Consider the following 22,094-nt stretch of genomic DNA (forward strand, 5'->3'; position numbering starts at 1 on the left):
CCCCCAGGGTGGATGGCAGCACCTCTGGGATGGGTGACACCCCCCAGGATGGATGGGAGCACCCCTGGGGTGTGTGACATTCCCTGGGATGGATGGGTGACATCCTTTGGGATGGAGAGGTGACATCCCCTGGGATGTATGGGTGACATCCCCCAGAGTGGGACCATCCAGAGCAGGGTTGGGGGATGATGCTCCAGGCCGTGGGAAAAAGGATGTCACACTTATTTTTTGGTGTAGAATTTCAATAGAAAATCATTCCCAGCTCTGCTCACCCTGAGCCTGTGGGATTCCTCGAGATCAGTCAGGGCAGGGCTCTCACCTGGTGGCCAGACCTGCTCAGGAGATTGTCCTAAGCTGTGGGTTAGGGTTAGGTGACCCTTGAGGGAGAATTTCAGCAGCAAATCTCCCCAGCAGAGCCAGCTGTGCTGAATTTCCAGCTCTGGGGCCTCATTCTGCTGGGACAGGCAGGAGTAACAATCAGGCTGCAGATAAAGCTCATCAGGGGAATGAAAATCAAAATAAAAAATCATTTCCAGAGCTTTGAACTGGAGCCTCAGACAGCAGCACTGAGTGGACAACCCTGGCTGCTGCTCCTGGCTCAGAATTAACAGCTTGGCTTGATCAGAGCAGGGCAAACTCAGGGCTGATGGCCCAGAGCTCCGTGGCAGGGTGACAGCTCTGTCACAATGTCCCCAGTGCTGCTCAGATCTGCCTGGATAGGGATGGAAAAGGCAGACTGACTCATTAAGATCACAGGAGGTTTAATTGCTTTTCCAGACACTCTGCATTCAGCTCCTATCTTGGAGATGGTCTGGGGAGGGCTCGGAGTGGTTTTTGTTCCTTTGTCCAAGCCCTGTGGCCAGGACAGCTCCCTGAGATGTCCCCAGCATTGTCCCTGGGGAATCTGTGCCAAAATCCAGCTTTTCATCCCTGGCAAGAGCAGAGGACAAAGAGTCTCCTCCAGAGAGCCTCCTGTGGGTGCCTCTGCTGCTTAACCCTTCCCTGGAGGAGCAGCAGAGCCAGGAGCTGTTCTGGGATGGTTCCCTCATCTCCAGGAGCTGTTCTGGGATGGTTCCCTCACATGGGATGGTTCCTCCAGCTCCAGGAGCTTCCCTGGGATGGTTCCCTCACCTGGGATGGTTCCTTCAGCTCCAGGAGCTGCTCTGAGATGGTTCTCTCACTTGAGATGGTTCCCTCACCTGGGATGGTTCCCTCATCATCCAGGAGCTGCCCTGCGATGGTTTCTTCAGCTCCAGGAGCTCACCTGGGATGGTTCCCTCACCTGGGATGGTTCCCTCATCTTCAGGAGCTGCCCTGGGATGGTTCCTTCACCTGGGATGGTTTCCTCAGCTCCAGGAGCTGTTCTGGGATGGTTCCCTCACCTGGGATGGTTCCCTCATCATCCAGGAGCTGCTCTGAGATGCGTCCCTCCCCTGGGATGGTTCCCTCAGCTCCAGGAGCTATGAGGACTCAGGGACATGAGATTGATCCCAAAAACTGCTCTAGGGGATGACTGTCCCCAGGCCTGCGTGCAGAGCCCCAGAGGAGCAGGCAGCCAGTGTTTGACAGCAGAAAATCCTGCAGGGTAAACAGGCTGGGAAAACAGTGAGTCACGGCTGGCTCGTGTGGGAGCTCGGCAGGAGGAACAGAAAATCCTCAGCGTGGGGTTGTTCTGAGCAGATCTACACAAATTCATACAGATTCGTACGGATTTATATCCATTTCCCACAGATTTTCTGCAGATCCATGCAGATGTCACAGAGATTCACACAGATTTATATTTGCACAGATTACTCACAGATCTCGCCCGGATTCCCACAGACTTCTCACGGATCCACATAAATTTCACAGAGCTTCACACACATTTACACAGATCCCCTACAGATTCACCCAGATTCCTCCAGATTTCCCACAGATCCACACAGATTTCACAGAGATTCACACACATTTACATTTACACAGATTCCCCACAGATCCCCCACAGATTCCCCCAAATTCCCCCCAAATTCCCAAAGATCCACACAGATTTCACAGAGCTTCACACAGATTTACGTTTATACAGATTCACCCAAATTCCTACAGATTCTCCACAGATTCACACAGATCCCCCAACTTCCCACAGATTTCTCACAGATCCACTCACATTTCACAGAGATTCACAGAGATTTAAATTTACACAGATTCCTCCCCAAATTCCCCCCAGATTTACATTTACACAGATTCTGAAAGAGGAGAGAAGCCTGGCTAGGAAAATTTGATGGGAAAGGCGACAGTGTGCAGGTTGTAGTGACCAACAACAGGTTGTAGTGAATAACAACAGGTCATAGCGAGTAACAAGAGGTTGTAGTAAATGCCAGCAGGTTGTAGTGAGTAACAAGAGGTTGTAGTAAATGCCAACAGGTTGTAGTGAATACCAACAGGTTGTAGTGGGTAACAAGAGGTTATAGTGAATACTAACAGATTGTAGCGAATAAAAACAGGTTGTAGTGAGTAACAGGAGGTTGTAGTGAATAACAACAGGTTGTAGGGAATACCAGCATGTTGTAGTGAATACCAGCAGGTTGTAGTGAGTAACAAGAGGTTGTAGTGAATATCAGCAGGTTGTAGTGAGTTACAAGAGGTTGTAGTGAATACCAACAGGTTCTGGTGAGTAACAAGAGGTTGTACTGAATACCAACAGGTTGTAGTGAATACTAACAGGTTGTAGTGAACACCAGCAGGTTGTAGAGATATGGTTGTGGTAAATAACAACAGGTTGTAGTGAATACCAACAGGGAAAAGCCCTCTCCTTGCTGCTGCAGGAGGGGCTGAGCGGCTGTGGCCTTCAGAGGCGCCTCCTGCATGTGTGCTGTGGCCAGCAGACGCGTGGGGTCACTGAAATGTGCCTTTGTGTCTCGCTGCAGCTGAGTGTGGCTCCTCGGTGACGGGCACCCAGGGTGTGCTGCTGTCGCCCAACTACCCCCTGAACTACAACAACAACCACGAGTGCATCTACTCCATCCAGAGCCAGCCTGGCAAGGGCATCCAGCTGAAAGCCAGGACCTTCGAGCTGGAGGCAGGAGATGTCCTCAAGGTAATTCTGGCTCGGGCAGTGGAGAGCAACACCTCTAAATGCTCTAAAATTCTGGTGGGATTAGGTGACCTCTTTGTCATCCCAGTGCCATGGAGGGATTGCCATGGCAGATTTCTCCCAGACCAGCTAAACCTCCGCTCTCACCTCTGGAACTGCACAGGGAAAGCTCCTCCTCCATCAGAAAGGCTCTAAAATTTTGGTGGGATTAGGTGGGAATGATCTCTGTGTCATCCCAGTGCCATGGAGTGATTGCCATGGCAGTTTGCAAGGTCAGATTTCTCCTAGACCAGCTAAACTTCAGCTCTCACCTGTGGAATTGCACAGGGAAAACTCCTCATCCACCAGAAAGGCTCTAAAATTCTCATGGGATTAGGTGGGAGTGACCTGTGTCATCCCAATGCCATGGACTGATTCCATGGCAGTTTGGAAGCTCAGATTTCCCCCAGACCAGCTAAACCTCAGCTCTCACCTGTGGAATTGCGCAGTAAAAACTCCTCATCCATCAGAAAGGCTCTAAAATTTTGGTGGGATTTGGTGGAAGCGACCTCTGTGTCATGCCAGTGATTCCCATGGCAGTTTGGAATGCCAGGTTTCCCCCAGACCAGCTAAACCTCAGCTCTCACCTCTGGAATTGCACAGGGAAAACTCCTCATCCACCAGAAAGGTTCTAAAATTTTGGTGGGATTAGGTGGAAGCGACCTCTGTGTCATCCCAGTGATTCCCATGGCAGTTTGGAAGCCCAAATTTCCCCTATACCAGCTAAAATTCAGCTCTCACCTCTGGAATTGCACAAGAAAAACTCCTCCTCCATCAGAATAGTTAGGGTTTCAGCATTATTTCAGTGCTTTGAAGAATCAAGGCTGGTTTGTCCCCAAAAAAGGGGCTGATTGAAATGCAGAACTCCAGACTCTTCTGAGATTATTCAAGCTCCAGGACTCTGTGGAGAAGGAGACAAATCCAGGCTGAGTTTTTTTTTATATTAACCAAAGGAATGGTTTTGAAGGAGGCATTAATATTGCAAGGATGTGCTGAGCCATCTTCCCAAGAATCCTCTGTCCTCATTGAAGTGTCACACTCCAGGAGAGGCGTAATCCACGTTTCCAGCTCACAAATGACTGGAAAGGGAGAAAGATTTCCTGTTAATGCAAGGAATGTACTCCTTGTCAGAGGAATTACATTTTCTCAGCAGGTTTGTCATCAGCTGCTCATCTGAGGAAAGTTCCTATCGATCTCCACTGGTGAGGAGCTGCTCTTGGTCCTCACAAAAGGAAGAAAAAACCCCCATTTGTGTTTTTCTTAAATCAAGGCTCATCTCTGAGTCAGTCTGGGGGAAAAATGTGGATTTTTTAGCAGCTGCTCCTTGGGAAAGAGAGTTGAGGAGATGCAGCCCAGTGTGCAGAGTAAATTAGGGCTGAGGAGGAGGGTGCAGATCCTCCAGGGTGGAAATGCTGCTCCTCAGGTGGGCAGCACTGTGGAGTTCCATCAAATCAGACTTTTAGTTTGATATCCCTGGATCTCAGCTCACATTGCCTGAAGGATTTGTCCCTGTTTGCACTTGTGGATCCAGGAACCACTCCTGGATCACCTGTAGGACAAATCCTGGAGGGTTGGAGTTGCTTTTCCAGCCTGAAGCTGGAATTCAGAGTGGGTTGGTTCTTTCCTTCCCTTTTCCCTCCAATACTCAGGATCAGCTCAGTGCCAGGAGCAAATTCCTTAATTTGAGGTGACCCCAAATGAGGGCATTTATCAGGAGCTGCTGGTTCTTCCCAAAAAAAAACCCCAAAGGACAAACCCAGGGTGTTGCTGTGAGCAGATCAGGGACTAGGTGGGATGAATTCCTCATCATTTCTCTATTCTGGAGCTCAGTGAAACTGCAGAGAAATCCTGGAATGGTTTGGGTGGGACGGGACCTTAAGGAGATCCTGGAATGGTTTGGGTGGGAAGGGACCTTAAGGAAATCCTGGAATGGTTTGGGTGGGACGGGACCTTAAGGAAATCCTGGAATGGTTTGGGTGGGAAGGGACCTTAAGGAGATCCTGGAATGGTTTGGGTGGGACGGGACCTTAAGGAAATCCTGGAATGGTTTGGGTGGGAAGGGACCTTAAGGAGATCCTGGAATGGTTTGGGTGGGAAGGGACCTTAAGGAGATCCTGGAATGGTTTGGGTGGGAAGGGACCTTAAGGAAATCCTGGAATGGTTTGGGTGGGAAGGGACCTTAAGGAAATCCTGGAATTGTTTGGGTGGGAAGGGACCTTAAGGAAATCCTGGAATGGTTTGGGTGGGAAGGGACCTTAAGGAAATCCTGGAATTGTTTGGGTGGGAAGGGACCTTAAGGAAATCCTGGAATGGTTTGGGTGGGAAGGGACCTTAAGGATCATCCACGGGCAGGGACACCTTCCACTGTCCCAGGTTGTTCCAAGCCCCATCCAGCCTGGCCTTGGAGACTTCCAGGGATCCAGGAGCAGCCAGAGCCCCTCTGGGCAGTGATGGTTTGATCCCAGGAATGGCTTTTCCAGGCTGGATTTGTTGTCCCTCCTAGGTCTACGATGGCACCAACAGCTCTGCCCGGCTGCTGGGCACCTTCAGCCGCTCGGAGCTGCTGGGCACCAGCATCAACAGCACCTCCAGCTCCATGTGGCTGGAGTTCATCACTGACCCTGCCAACACCAGCAAGGGCTTCGAGCTGCAGTTCTCCAGTGAGTTCCAATCCCACAGGTCAAGGTGTATTTTTGTGGTTTTGTGTTGCACATGAGCAAAGAGTCCTTTCTGGGGTGATCTTGTACCCAAAGTGGAGTTGGAGTGTGGGAGAGCACAGCATCCCAGGATTATTGAGGGTGGGAAAGCCCTCCAAGCCCACCCAGTCCAAGCTGTGCCTGATCCCCAGCTTGTCACTGAGTGCCACATGCAGCTGTTCCTTGGACACCTCCAGGGATGGGCACTCCAAACCTCCCTGGGCAGCCCCTTCCAACCCTTTCCATGCAGAAATTCCTGCTGGTGTCCAACCTGACCTCCCCTGGCACAGGTCAAGGCTGTTTCCTCTTCCCCTGTCCCTGTTCCCTGGGATCTGATCAAACTATTCCTGTCAAGCCTGTAGCGATCCCGAAATCCAGATCAAAACTCCAACATTAATTAAAACCCTTCTGATTTCCGAATGGCCCCTTTGCTCCCCAACAAATCATTGTAAGAAGAAAACCCCACCGTGGCTTTGTGTGAGACCCTCCTGGCTGTGAAATCCCTGCTGCCAACAGCTGCCCTTGCTCCCTGTGCAGGTTTTGAGCTCATCAAGTGCGAGGACCCCGGCGTGCCCCAGTTTGGGTACAAGGTGCACGACGAGGGACACTTTGCTGGCAGCTCAGTGTCCTTCAGCTGTGACCCTGGCTACACCCTGAGAGGCACCAGGGTGCTGGTGTGCCTGACTGGGGAGAGGAGAGGAGAGCCTGGGACCGGCCCCTGCCGACCTGTGTGGGTGAGACACCTTCTCCTCCTTCTCCTTCTCCTTCTTCTCCTTATTCTCCTCCTCATTCTCCTCCTTATTCTCCTCCTCCTTCTCCTCCTCCTTCTCTTTCTTTTCCTCCTTTTTCTCCTCCTCCTCCTCCTCCTTCTCTTCTCCTCCTCCTTCTCCTTCTCCTCCTTCTCCTCCTTCTCCTCTTTCTCCTCCTTCTCCTCTTTCTCCTCCTTCTCCTCCTCCTCCTCCTCCTCCTCCTTCCCCTTCTCCTTCCTCCTTCTCCAGGAGAGATTTCCTGGCATCCCACACCCTGAACATCCTTGGTCCCTGCTTTGCTGATCCACTGACATGAACTCTGCTGTTAATTGCATCTGCACTAATTGAGTTGTGTGTGGTGAGGGTCCTCGAGATGGAGACACCTCCTGCTCCTCCAGCACTCTCCAGACCGAGATTTGGATCACACACCCTGAACACCCTTGGTCCCACACCCTACCCTACAAAAAATGGTCCTACCCTGACCATTTTTTTGTCCTAGCTTTGCTGATCCATTGACATTAACTCTGCTATTAATTACTCCCATCTACGCTAATTAAGTTGTGGTGAGGATCCTCTGTGAGGCATCTCAAGGTGGAGACACCTCCTGCTCCTCCAAAACCTCCAGGAAATTCTTTCCTTGTGGATTCCATGAAATTATTTCCTTGTGGATTCCATGCCCTGACCACGCTTTGCTGATCCATTGACATTAACTCTGCTGTTAATTGCATCTGCACTAATTAAGTTGTCTGTGGTGAGGGTCCTTGAGATGGAAAAACTTCCTGGAAGTGATTTCCTTGGATCCCACTCCCTGGCCACCTTCTGTCCCTGCTTTGCTCATCCATGTGACATTAACTCTCCTGTTAATTGCATCTGCACTAATTAAGTTGCGGTGAGGCTCCTCTGTGAGGCATCTCAAGATGGAGACACCTCCTGCACCTCCAGGAAATTGGATTCCCCACCCTGACCACCCTTTGCTGATCCATGGACATTAACTCTGCTGTTAATTGCCCATCTCCACTAATTAACGTGGTGAGGCTCCTGTATGAGACAGAGAGCACCTGAAGCAGCTCTAACATGAAACCCTCTGCCCTAAACCCACATTTGACAAGGGATTTTTGCTTCCTTGTGCTGTTCCAGCCTTGTCCTTTCACTCTGGACATGTTGAAGTGAGTGCCACCTCCTGATAGTGACACCAACGTGTGTCCTGTGTGACAGCTCAGAGCCAGTTTTATTTCAGAGCTGCCTGACACCTGATCCCGTCCCCAGACATTTCAATTCCCTTTGCAGAGTTCCCTTTTCACCTGCAGCTCTTCCAAATTCCGCTTTGGGGTTCTGTGTGTTAAATGAATGGGGCTGATTGCTGATTCCCGTCCTGCCATGCCCAGGACATGGGGGAGTTGTTGGACACCGAGTCCCCTGGGAGATCTGCACACCCAGGGATGTGCTCAGCCCCTGGCACTCCGTGTTCCCTCTCCCAGGAGGCAGGGCCAGTCCTTGGCTGGGATTTCAGCCTCATTTATTGATGTAAAAAGATAAATCTCCGCCATTTGTGCGTTTTCTTAACCTTCAGCCTGTTTGCTCTTCGTGTGTTGGATATGAGGCCGTGTCTGAGCGTGTGGAAATTAAAAAGAAATGAAAGAAAACGGAAAAAAATGAAAATTACAGAATTTGAATGGATATGTTATGGAAATTACTCCAAATCCTCACATTCTTTGCAGTTCATTTACAGCGACATTTACAAGTTCTTTGGCTTCTTATCCTTCATTTTCTGATGAATCCAAGCAGAGGAGCAGAGCTCCTTCACCCCCACGTGTGGAGCAGGGAATCAGGATCCTGACAGGCTCTGCTTTTGCTCCCTGGAGATTCAGAAAGGTGCAGGGAAGCTTTGCCAGGTGTTCAGAAATTCAGAATAACTCTGATAACTCAGCTGAATTCAACAATTCCCTTCATCTTTGTAAGCTTTTAGAATCCCTGGAAAAAGCCAGGAATAATCTCTGTTGCAGGGTGAGCTTGTTGCCAAGCAAGAGCCACAGAAAGCCACAAATCTCCTCCCTAACCCCATAAATATTTTTGTTCCAGCTGAGTGTGGAGGGACAATCAGAGGAGAGACCTCGGGACGGATCCTTTCTCCAGGATACCCAACTCCCTACGACCACAACCTCAACTGCATCTGGACCATCGAGGCAGAGCCTGGGTGCACCATTGGGTGAGCTGGGCTCCTGTGGTTTGGCTTCTTTCCCACTTGGAGCTGGTTTTTTCAAAAAAATCCCCACGGATTTCTCGCAGAAACAAAGATCAAAAATTAAATAAAGCAAAGGAGGGAGAAGCTGAGGGACGAGCAGGGAGAAGTCACTGCGTTGGTTCCAGAATCAGGGAATGGTTTAGGATGGGATTGAGGATTTATGGGGTTTATTTCCCAGGTTGCTCAGAGCCCCCAGAGGCATCACTGCTCCTCTGTTTTCAGCCCTGGGTGGTGACACCAGACCATGTCCTGGTCCTGCCCATGGTGTTCCTGAGCTCAGACATCCCAGATGAGCTTTGGTGCCCATGGACAGCTTCCCACCCCTCTCCTTAATGGGATGCATCCAGAATCAAACCCTTTTTTCCACCAGATCAATGAGGAACATCCCAAAAGTGCTGAATGGCCACACAATCCTGGAATGGGGGTGTTGTAGGAAATCACAGGGAATGTCCCAGAATCCAGGGAATTCCTTCTCCCTGATCCTTCACTTCTGCCCCACCACCCCCTGAGTGATGTTTGCCAAACCCTTCAGGGCTGCCCTGGGTGTTCCCAGGGATTCCAGGCTGGCCAAAACCCACAAAAAAACTGGAATATTTGGGCAAGCCAAGCTTTGACTGAGTGGGATTTGAGGGGGAGAAATGCACCTTAAAAGTTCTGAATAACAACAACAATAATAATAATGATGATAATGATAAATAATAGTAGTAGTAGTAGTAGTAATAATAATAATAATAATAATAATAATAATAATAATAGTAGTAGTAATCCTCTCCCATCAGAGTTCCCAGTGCTTCTCAGCCATTCCTGGCTCACCCCAAGCCCATTGCTGTTCCATCCTGAATTCCTTCCCTCTCCATCCCATTTTCTCCTCCCTGCTGCCTCAGCACCCATCCCAGCACAGCCTGGCCCTCAGGGTGAGCTCTGTGCTGCTTTTAGCCCGTGGAGTTCTGCTGGAGGCAGGTTTGGCCTGGTGTTTTCACATTTTTATTTCATGCAGAAATTCCCTCCATTAGCGCTGCCCTTCAGAATGGCTCAATAATGGATGGGCTTGGGTGTGAGCAGAGGAGGAAAAGCACAGCAAAAACAGCTGAATCCCTGCACAGGCAGCTTCCACTCGAAATCTCCTCTATTTTTGTTCTCCTGGAAAAGGTTTTTATAGGACAGAGTAGAGAAGTCCCTTTTTCCCCCCTATCCAAAGGCTGCTTCAGCAACTTTGCTCTTGTAATCCCTAAAAGCATGAGCAGAGGTTTGGGATCAACCAAAGGCTTGGAAGAGGCCAGCAGTGAAAGGAGAAGGTTCTGGAAGGTGTCAGAGCCGCACACACCTGGTGACCCTGCCCTTCCCAGGGATCAGAGCTCCCTCTCCCTGCCCCTTTCATCTCCCAGCCCCAGCAGCAGCACAGCTGATCTCAGGGGAGTGGAGAGAGCACATTCCCAGCAACTTCATTTTTATGGTAATCCATTGGAAAAATAATCCTCTTCACGCATGATACAATTGCATAAAGCTCTCATTTATAACTTACATGAAAATTAATCACCAGAGCTTTTGGAATGAAGCTGTAGCTGCGCAGCACCAGGGGAAGGGCAGGGGGGGTGAGACAGCGAGAAAAATGAGTCTGCACCTCAGAGCCATGAAAGGGAAAGGGCTGCTCTTGCAGAGGGGGCTTGGAGTGCCTTGGTTGGGCTGGGGGTGAGGAGGAAGGTGGAGGAAAAGCAGGAGGTTGTGTGGAAAATGGATGGAAATTCCTTACCCAGCTGGGAGCAGAGGACACAGAGACATGGCAGAGTTGTGGTCAACCCCTGAGCCCAGTGTTGTGAAATTCCACTGATGTTGTTAATTCCCATTTTCATGGGTATTGACAGGTTCCACTTTGCAGAGTTTCATCTAAAAACAGCAGAGAAAATACCCAGAGCTGGAAGGGACCCACAGGGACCAAGGGTTGTTCACACTCAGGGTAGAGCTGGGCTCTCCTCTCTGCTCCTTGCTAAACTGGCAGAGCTTCCCCACTCTCACACTTATATTTACATAAATATAATCTCCCCAGTTTCTAATTTGGTTATTGGTTTTGTTTTGGGTTTGGTTTGGTTTGGGTGTTGATGTTTGGGGTTTTTTGTTTGGTTTCTTTTGTTTTGGTTTGTTGGTTTGGGTTTTTTTTGTTTGTTTTTTTGTTTGTTGGTTTGGGGTTTTTTGGGGTTTTTTGGGGGGTTTTTTTTTGGTGCTTGTTTGTTTGTTTGAGGTTCTTTTTGTTTGGTTTGGTTTGGTTTGGGTTTTTTTGTGGGATTTTTTGTTTGTTTTTTACTGCATTTCCATGCCTATAATTGAGAAATATTTGGGATTGTCAGAGTGCACGAATAAAATTCCTTTCCCCTCAGGAATAAAATTCCTTTCCCTCTGGAATAAAATTCCTTTCCCCTCAGGAATAGAATTCCTTTCCCCTCAGGAATAAAATTCCTTTCCCTCTGGAATAAAATTCCTTTCCCCTCAGGAATAGAATTCCTTTCCCCTCAGGAATAAAATTCCTTTCCCTCTGGAATAAAATTCCTTTCCCCTCAGGAATAGAATTCCTTTCCCCTCAGGAATGGAATTTCTTCTCCTTTCCCCTCATGAATCAAACTCCTTTCCCCTCAAGAATAAAATTCCTTTCCCTCAGGAATAGAATTCCTTTCCCCTCAGGAATACAATTTCTTTTCCCCTCAGGAATAAAACTCCTTTCCCCTCATGAATAAAACTCCTTTCCCCTCCATTGTCTGCTGCAGCAGGGGCTGTGCCTGGTCTCACACCTCAGGCTGAGGGAAAAGCTGAGATGTCAATGTGGAATAGCTGGATTTGCTCCAGAGAACTCCATATCTGATACCCCAGCAGATTCCAGCCTGATCACCTGGATCATCCAGGTGTTCTCCCCCTGAATTTGTTTTTTCTCAGATAAATGGGGTGCTTTAGGCAGCCCTGGAGCTGCTGGTGGCAGTTCCAGGGTGTCCCCCCAGCCCAGCTCAACCCCTGGCAGCCTCCCCCTGATCCCAAGGTCTCCAGGGATGAGTTTTTAGTTTTTCCCAGCAGTTCTGGCTCACTGGGCCCAGTTAAGGCTGGGAACAAACCTAATCACAGCAAGGCAGCCGTGGAGAACAGCTCTGCACCATCCATCCTGATTTTCCTCAGGCCTGGCTTTATTTCTCTTTGCTCAAGGTCTCTGCTTGGGAGATTTATGATTCAGCTCTTTTGGTTTCTCCCAGCTTCTCTGGGCATCATTTTGTTCCTGAGGATTTTGCAGTGGGGCTTTTTTCTTTTTTTTTTTTTTTTTCCTCCCCCTTTTTTTTATGTCTCTCCCCTGATTTATTTATGTTTGCCCCAGATAAATGGGAAAGCAGCCAAGTGAAAGCTTCCCTGTTTGCCTCTGTGGGCTGGCAGGGATTTCAGCACAGCACCTGATGGGTTTATTTTTTACAGAAGTTTTTTTTTCTGTTTCTAGGTTTCTGTCCCCGTTTCACACTGGGGTTGAGTTGCCCATGCTTGGCCTGATTTTGCTGTGCCAGAGGGAAAATGGGGCAGTGACAAACAGGGACAGGGAAATTCCTCCTGTCCAGGTGGGATTGGAGTGCAGGAGTGGATGGGATCAACTCCTGCTCCATCCCCAGGGAATGCTCACATTCCCAAGAGCTCCAGGAGGGTTTGGACAACACCCCCAAGGACAGGGTGGGATTTGGGGATGTCTGAAAAATCCCTTCACCAGGATTTCTTCTCCTGGGAAGCTGAGAAGCCTCAGAGAAAAATGAAAACAATAATTATCTGATTTGCTTCTCCTGTGTTTTGCTGCTTTGGAATGTAATTTAGAGATTGTTTATCCAACAGGTGATTGTTTCATTGGTTTTGTGTGAATTGTTTTAACTTAATAACCAATCACAGTCAGGCTGTGTCAGACTCTGGAAAGAGTCACGAGATTCATTTTTATCCTTTAGCCTTCTGTCTTTATCCTTTCTCTATTCTTTAGTGTAGTTTAGTATAATTTATATAATATATAGAACATAATATTTAGTAGTAATAATAATAATAATAATAATCTATAAGTAATATAATATAAATTATATTATATATATATAATATCAACATATGTAAATATATATAAATAATATCATGTAAATATAATATAATATAATATAATATAATATAATATATAATGTAATATAATATAATATAATAATGATGTAACATAAAATTTAGTATAATTTGTATAATATAATAAAATAATCAATTAGCCTTCTAAAAACATGGAGTCAAATTCAAGACTCAAAAAATACCACAACAAACCTCACTCCAGGCCTGAATTCCAGATGAAACAACACATTCTGTGTGAGCCTGGCTGCCTGAATTTGGCACAAACCACACTCCAGGCCTGAATTTCGGGTGTTTTTTGCCCCTCAGGCTCCATTTCATGGTTTTCCACACCGAGGAGTTCCACGACGTGCTGCGGATCTGGGACGGGCCGGTGGAGAACGGGATCCTGCTGAAGGAGATGAGCGGCTCGGGGCTGCCTGGGGACATCCACAGCACCTTCAACTCCGTCATCCTGCAGTTCAACACCGACTTCTTCACCAGCAAGCAGGGCTTTGCCATCCAGTTCTCAGGTGGGATGGGCAGGGGTTCCTCAAAAACCTGACCAGACCCAGAGGGAAACCCCAACCAAACCTCAGCCCTGCAAACATATTAATTTCAATTATTTAGGGTGATATATTCCAATATTTATGGAATGTTCAGGTTTGTGCAGTTGTTTTGGAGTGATAAAAACAGGGAGTGGTTGGGTGAGTGATGATGTGACTTTGCCTGGACTGAGACACATTGAAACATCTTCCCAAGTTTGGGTTTTCTGTTTTTTCTTTCCATAACTTTCTGTCTAGGGTGTCTTGCTTGGCTGGGGGAACAAGGCAGCATTTTGGGGAGAATTTCTGCTGGGTTTCAGAGCTTTGGGATGACCCAGACAGAGGCAGAGCTTTGTGTTACGCAGCACAGCGGTGCCATCCTGGGGTTTTTTTGCCACATTTGTGTCTCATCCTGCCAGGAAGGACCAGCCTGGGCTGTTAACTTCCTTATCTCCAGCTGCACAGAAAGAGAGGGATTTCCTCTGGCTCTTTCAAGAGCAGCTTTCTCTAAACTGCCTGGCTGTAACAGACTCTCATCAACTTAGCAGGAAATAAGCTCCTGATCTGGAGCTGGGCTTTATTGACTGCTCCTGCTCAAAGCCTTTGTTCAGCAGGTGTGACTAAGCAGCCAGACCTGAGCTCAGACCTGTCCACTTTGGGATCTTGGGACCTTTAATGAGGTGGATAAGCTCACAAAACTCCTATTACTCCAGGATTTTCCCTGCTGGTAAATCCATGTGCTGTTGGCAGACCTTGAGCTCAGGCAGCAGCGAAGCTTTGCCTGTCCCCAGCTCAGGGGACATCTCAGACCTCAAAGAGAGGCAGCAACAAGTCTGGAAAGGAAACAAACACATTTCTGAAAGGTCAGGCTTGATGCTTCACAGATCTTGAGGCTAAATTTCTCTGGCACTCAGGGGAAAGCGTGAAGTGCTGGTGGCTGAGTTGATTTTGCAGCATGTGCCTTGGCACAGAACTCTCCAAAAGCACCGTGGAGGATCAGTGGGTGTCTGGCCTGATGGAGTAAACAGCCATGTGCACAATTCTACATCAAAGCTGCTCCCTGGGTGCTGCTCTTGAACTTGCTGGTCCCCAGAGCCTTTCCCAGCTGGAGTGGCAGATGCTCAGAGCAAAGGGAAAAGCACTTTTTGTGTGTCGGGGAACTTTGTGGGATGCTGAAGGAGGAGGGATGGGGAAACAAGGCATGGCCTGGATGTCTGGGTAAGGACAGAGCCTGAGGGCAGCCAGTGCTGCAGGCCTGGTGTTAAATAAACATTGATATTCAGGAGTGCTTTTAATTCCCTGCAGTGTCCACAGCCACATCCTGCAACGACCCAGGAATCCCCCAGAACGGGAGCCGGAGCGGGGACAGCCGGGAGGCCGGGGACTCCATCACCTTCCAGTGCAACCCCGGCTACAGCCTGCAAGGGGAGGCCCAGATCACCTGTGTGCAGATCCAGAACAGGTTCTTCTGGCAGCCTGACCCTCCCACCTGCACAGGTACACAAGGAAACAGACACAGATCTGTGACCTGAATCCATGGACACAAGGCCATGTCCTGGCACACGAACATAGATCCACGACCTGAATCCATGGACAGATCCATGTCCTGAATCCATGGACACAGGGCCATGTTCTGGGCCCAGGGACACAGATCCCTGTCCTGAATCCATGGACACAGATCCCTGTTCTGAGCCCATGGATGCAGATGCATGTTCTAAACCCATGGATGCAGATCTGTGACCTGGATCCATGGACACAGATCCATGATCTGAGCCCAGGGATGCAGATCCATTATCTGAGCACATGGACACAGATCTGTCATCTGAATCCATGGACACAGATCCATGATCTGTGCCCATGGATGCAGATCCATGTCCTGGGCACATGGACATAGATCCCTGTGCTTAATCTGTGGACACAGATGCTTGTTTTAACTCCGTGGACACAGATCCCTGTCTTGAGCCCATGGATACAGATCCATGTTTTAAACCCATGGACACAGATCCATGACCTGAATCCATGGACACAGATCCACGTCCTGAATTCATGGACACAAATCCATGTCCTGAACCCATATACACAGGTCCATGTTCTGAGCCCAGGGACACAGGTCCATGTTCTAAACCAATGGACACAGATCCACATCCTGAATTCATGGACACAGATCCATCCTGAACCCTGTTATAAAATTTCACTCCACACATCTTAAAAAATCAAGAAATATTTTTAAAAAAATATCCTTCAGGTCTCCACAGCTGTGATTAAAAATGCTGATTTTCTAATACTTCAAATTGTACTTCAAATTATACTTCAATTGTTTATAGTTTTTTTCCCAGCCAATTTTAATATGAAGTGACAAAGGATTTGGAGGAATAATCAGTGAAATATCAGTAACTGGGGGAGAGGCAGCCTAGTTGGAGCTAAACTGGGAAAACTCAGTGTTAAATTTAGGGCTGACTGGGGGTATTTAGCATTTCAGATGCGTTTTCCCCTCTTTGTGGCACCACTGTGAAACAATCCAGGCTGGGAGAGCCCCGGGAGGTTTGGGCCATTTGAAGTCTGCATCCCTCCCAGTCCCAGGCACCACTGGCTGGGTCCAGCTCCTGCTTCAAACCCTTTGGAGACTCTGGGTGGGATTTTCAAAGGAATCCGAGGGTGTTGAACACTTGTCTCCCTCAGGCTTTTCAAAAATGAGTCCTTAGATTTCAGTTTCTGCAGAGTTTTCCCCTGACGTTACAGTATGGGAGGGGAAGGCACCCTTGGGGTTAAAATTGGGATGAATGGGCACAGAAGAGATGCTGGTGTGTTCTTCCAAGGCATTTTTGGGGGGACTTTCAGCCAAATTTTCCATATCTGTACTGTGATTTCAGTAGAAGGATAACATTTCTCCATTTTTGGACTTGAAAAAGCTCTCTAACAGGTACTATGGCATTTCTAGACCAGCCCCACTGGGGTTTACCTGATATTTTTCCTGATATTTTTCTTTATCAAAGCTCACAGGACAATCCCACATGCTCACTCCTTCATGGAAAATGTTTCCAAGATTTATCCCATCATTTTTATCCCATCCCAGCTCATTTCCCACTCTGTAGCTGCTCTCAGACCTCCCCACAGGCTGTGCTCTCCCTGCTCTCATTCCATCCCAAATGTGGGAAGTTTGGTGGTTTCTCCAAGGTATTTTTGGGGGACTTTCAGCCAAATTTTCCATATCTGTGCTGTGGTTTCCTGGTGTGTCCCAGAAGGATGACATTTCTCCATTTTTGGACTTGAAAAAGCTCTCTAATCCCTACTATGGCATTTCTAGACAAGCCCCACTGGGTTTTACCTGATACTTTTCTTTATCAAATTCCACATGCTCATTCCTTCATGGAAAATGTTTCCAAGATTTATCCCATCATTTTTATCCCATCCCAGTTCATTTCCCACTCTTTATCTGCTCTCAGACCCCCTTCCTTTCACCCCAAATACGTGAGGGCCGATCTGGGAAACCTCCGAGCCCTCACAAAGAGCCTGCATAATAAAAAACTGACAGGAAAAATATCAGTCATGTTTTGCCACGGTGAGAAACACGAGCAGGCACTTTGAGCCTTAAAAAAGCAATAATTGATTTTTCAATCAGCTTGGCATTTAATGTGCTGGGAAGTGGAGTAAACACGACAGAGCCATTTAGGCCCAGACGTGTTTTCACCTCGTTACGGGCGAGCAGGCCTTGACAGGGACTTCCATAAATGCAGCAGGAAAGTGGAATTTCTCCCTCTCTCTCCCTCCTGGCTCTTCACTTATGGATTTTAGGAAGGTCCTGGTGGCATCCAGAGATCTCTTTGAGGTGTTTGACAGAGCCCTCACCTGGCAGAGCCACCACAACCTCATGTCCTACATGAGCCTCAGGGTCACTTCCCACTAAAATGCCCCACAAGGATTCTGTGCTGTCTCAATCCCCTCTGTCTATCACATCTCCTTTATTTTATTCCATTCCTGCTTCCCATTTGGTGCTTTGGAAGTCTGCGTGCTCTAAATTGTGAAAAACGCCAATCACTTGTTTTTGAAATTTTAAAAGTTTAATAGTAATAAAATGGTTATAAAAATAGTAATACAATTAGAATTAATTAACATTAATTCTATTCTATATAATAATTATTAATATTAATTAATAATAATTTGGACAAATTGAATTAGGAGAATATGAGACAATAAATACAAAGAGTTACAGACGGTCCGGGGACCTTTTCTGGGCAGCATGAGCCTGAAAAAGGACACAGTTAACAAACGATTAACCGTTAAAAAAAATAACCTGTTGCATATTCAAACACCTCATACATGATGCATAAATTCCATTCAAATACAGGATTCTGTCTGGGCAGTGTCAGCTTCTTCCTCTGAATCCTAACAGCACCTTTGAGGTGGGAAGAAGTTAGTTTCTTTTGATAAGAGGGCAATAAATTCTTTTTTTCTGAAAGATTTAGGTGTCCTGTGGCTGCTATCTCAATGCGAGTCCTTTCTTTAAAAAAGTATCCTACATAGCATAGTTTCTATTTTAACATTTTGTTATAACCTAAAACTATATTTAACACACTACTTAAGAGGATTAATCCAGCATTACTTCCTAACACAACACATATAACATTCATTTGAATATTTGCAAAAAGCCGATCATAAAATACGCATTTTTCACAAGAGGCTCACCCTTGGTGGTTTTCCTGCAGCTCCGTGTGGCGGGATCCTGACGGGCCCGGCTGGGGTGATCCTGTCCCCACAGTACCCAGAGCCATATCCCCCAGGGAAGGAGTGTGACTGGAAGCTGACAGTGTCCCCTGACTATGTCATTGCCCTGGTGTTCAGCGTGTGAGTACACAAGGGTTTGGTGCCATAGCCTTGGGGAGGGGACGCATGGTTTGGTGCCATGGCCACAGAGAGGGGAGGGAGGATCTGGGTGTGGATGTCTGAACTTTGGGAAGGAATCTGATGGAGCTGTCCCATGTCCCTGGATAATCTGTTCCCAGACATTTTTTGGGGAGGAGATCCTCTTATTCCAGCTGCAGTTCCTCTTTGATAGACAGAACATTGTCACATATTTTCTGGAAAAATCCAAAAATCCCTTTGGCCGGGATTCTTCTGAGAAGAATCAGAGAAAAAGGAAAACAATTCTTATCTGATTTGCTTCTCCTGTGTTTTGCTCACATGTGGAATGTGTTTGGAAATTGTTTACGCACAGGTGATTGTTTCATTGGATTCTGCTGTGAGTTGTTTTCACTCTTTGGCCAATTAGGGCCAAACTGTGTCAGGACTCTGGAGAGAGTCACGAGTTTTCATTATTATCTCTTTAACCTTCTATATTCTTTAGTGTAGTTTAGTTTGCATTCTTTAATATAATACAGTATCATAAAATAATAAATCAGCCTTCTGAGAACATGGAGTCAGATTCATCATTCCTTCCACCCCAGAAATAAATAGAACATGATGTGGCACAGCCCAGGAATCCCTGCAGCAGCTGCAGCTCTGAGACCAACCCCATCCCAACCCCTTGACTCCATCCCTACTCCTGGATCCCTCAGACATGGATAGAGGCAGGAATTTCCTCTGCCTGGCAGGATTTTGGAGCAGGAGCAGCCAGTCCCTGCCCCGGGTTTCCACATCCCAGAACATCAACGCGGAATTCTCCACTAATATGTCCTGACCCCAAGCTCTCCTCCTTTGCTTTTGCAGCTTCAGCCTGGAGCCTGGCTACGATTTCCTGCACATCTACGATGGGCCTGACTCCCTGAGCCCTCTGATTGGGAGTTTTTATGGCTCCCAGCTGCCAGAGAGGATCGAGAGCAGCAGCAACAGCCTTTTCCTGGCGTTCCGGAGCGACGCCTCCGTCAGCAACGCTGGCTTCGTCATCGAGTACACAGGTGAGGGCTGGGGGCTCAGCAGCTACCTGGGGCTTTCCCTCTGCTTATTCCCACATTATTCCACTTGTTGGAACAACTGGAGAGGCTCTAGGTGCTGTGGAAAACTCCTTCCAAGGGGAATTATTGTGTTTTGGCATCCCCAAAGCAGAGGGTGGAGAAAGGGAGGTGAAGAGGAGTGGAGTGAAACTGGAAAAGTGGTGCTCAAAAGTGTCCAAAATTTGTGCATCAAGACCCCACCAGCAGCTACCTGGGGCTTTCCCTCTACTTATTCCCAGATTATTCCACCTCTTTGGAACAAGGCTCTAGATGCTGTGGAAAGCTCCTTCCAGGGGGAATTCTGGTGTTTTGGCATCCCCAAAGCAGAGGGTGGAGAAAGGGAGGTGAAGAGGAAAGGAGTGAAACAGGAAAAGAGAAAAAGTGGTGCTCAAAGTGTCCCAAATTTGTACATCAAGACCCCACAGAGCCAGGAGAACCCAAGATTTCAGGATTTAAAGGTTGAGGATACAAATGTGTGATGAGCAGTGGGGGTTGACCAATCTGTGGCTTCCAAAACAGGGAATTGATGCTCTGAGGAAAAAGAAAATCCCATTTTTTTGTGCCCCATTCATTTGGATCTCCTGGTGCAGCTGCTGTGGACAGGAAACCATGGGATCACCTGATTTTTCATGCAGAGAAGCAAAAGCAAAACCTGTGGGCTTTACAGTTTCCTGTTTCTCCTTTCCACACCTTCCCCAAAATCTGAGAGCCCCTGATTTAATGCTTAAGCACACTTGAATTGTTCCCAGAGCCACTGCTCTCAGAAAAGCCCTTGTCTTTAATGAGCAATTTCCAAATGACAAAAGAGCAGGATTAATCAAAGCCTCTAATTATATTGCAGGCAGGGAAAAAAATTAAAGAAAAGAAAACCCCCCAAAAAAAAAGCTGTTAGAAGAAGGAAAAAAATATCTAAGTCCTGACAGCTCTGTAGTGTTCTCTGGAGTTTTTATGTGGAAATGGGATTTTAAACTCTGCAGGAAGAGAATTTTTCACTATCTACCTGCCAGGAGGGTGGAGCAAGGTGGGGTTTGGCCTCTGCACCCAGGGAACAGGGACAGGATGAGAGGGAGCAGCCTGAAGTTGTGCTATGGGAGGCTCAGGTTGGACATGAGCAGGAACTTCTGCATGGAAAAGGTGCCAGGCCTTGGAAAGGGTGGAATCCCCACCCCTGGAGGTGTCCAAGGAATAAATGAAAGAATCCCAGACTGGTTTGGGTTGGAAAGGACTTTAAAACCCATCCATGGGCAGGAACAATCCCACCATCCCAGATTGCTCCCAGTTCCATCCAGCCTGGCCTTGGACACTTCAGGGATGGGGAATCCAGGATTTCTCTGTGCCAGATGGAGATTCCTCCCCATCTCAAATATGATTTGTCCTTGTGGCTGGTGACAGGGTGGGGATGGGTCGCAGCTTGGACTCGATGGTCCTGAAGGGAATTTCCAGCCTCAGCGATCCTGGGGTTGTGTGAAATCAGAGTTTTGATTTGGCTTATGGTCCTTCAAGACCCCACTGAACCCAGGGGAACCCAGGATTTCAGGATTTAAAGGCTGAGGGTACAAATGTGTGATGGGCAGAGGGGGTTCCCCAGTCTGTGGTTCCCAAAACAGGGAGTTTGGATTTTGGGTGCCTGGGTGGGAACTGGAGCCTCCCTTCTCCCAGAATCCAAACCAAATCCCAAATCCACACCCTGCAAATGGTGCCAGTCCTTGTGAAAATCCCACACATTCTCAGGTGAAAAAAATCCTAAAAAAAATCCCATTGCACTTATCAAAGCAGCAGAGGAGCTGCGCCCGAGGAATAAAAATCCTAGGAAATTTGGTTTTTAACATTTTTTTAATATGTTTTTTAAAATTGTATCTCTTTCCCTGCAGAGAACCCCCGGGAGTCCTGCTTTGACCCAGGCTCCATCAAGAATGGCACCAGGGTGGGCACAGACCTGAAGCTGGGCTCCACCATCACCTTCTACTGTGATGGGGGCTACGACATCGAGGGGGGCCCCACCCTCACCTGTGTGATGGGAGGGGATGGGAAACCCACCTGGAACAAGCCACGCCCCACCTGTACAGGTAAATCCCACGGGAAGGGGCTGGGGGGAGGATCTGCCCAGAGCTGGACCCCTCAATGCATCCTCCATGGAAAAATGGGGGTTAATTCACAGGGGTTTTCTCAGTTTTTCTATAATTTTTTAGGGGTTTTACCAGGAATTAGATTTCATTGTTTTTCAGGGGTTTAACAGCTCTTTTTTTAAAGGAAGAGCTGATTTTGGGGAGTTTTCTTGAGGGTTTTCTTGGAGACAGACAGGAAACTGGACATGACTGATTCAGTGCCTGGCACAGGACAGGAGTCAGGAATCCTCTTAAACCTTGGCTAAACCTGATCCTTGCCAATCCAAACCCTCAGTCTTGGGTGTTGCTGAGCAGGGACAGAGCTCAGTGACAAAACAAGGGGTTTTTCCTTAGGGTTTATCTGTGGTTATTTTATTTTCTTTTCTGACTTCATGGTTTGCAGTCAGATTTGAGCTGAGAAGGGGATCAAGAGGCAGCTGGTGGGGGGAAGGAGTGAAATCCCTAATTTGGGAAGGCTGTGGCAGGAAAAACTGAGGAAAGGTGGCAAAAGGAGCTCATCCCCAGCTGTGAGTGGGGAACAGAGCAAATCCCACATTAGTTAGTGGTTTGATAATTCCAGCACAAACTCAGGGTGGGATAAACCTGATTTTTCCAATGAGAACTTTCAGGCAGCA

General features: G+C 47.7%; 1 pseudogene; it reads left to right on the forward strand.

Annotated features, from left to right (window-relative positions):
* LOC128937651 (CUB and sushi domain-containing protein 2-like) overlaps nucleotides 1-22,094 on the forward strand; it is a 139,221-nt pseudogene that overhangs the window by 63,399 nt on the left and 53,728 nt on the right.

Source organism: Melozone crissalis, unplaced genomic scaffold (assembly GCF_028551555.1).
Source record: "Melozone crissalis strain CALT ecotype California unplaced genomic scaffold, PUWL_Pcris_2 ptg000020l_1, whole genome shotgun sequence".
Taxonomy (NCBI): Eukaryota; Metazoa; Chordata; class Aves; order Passeriformes; family Passerellidae; genus Melozone; species Melozone crissalis.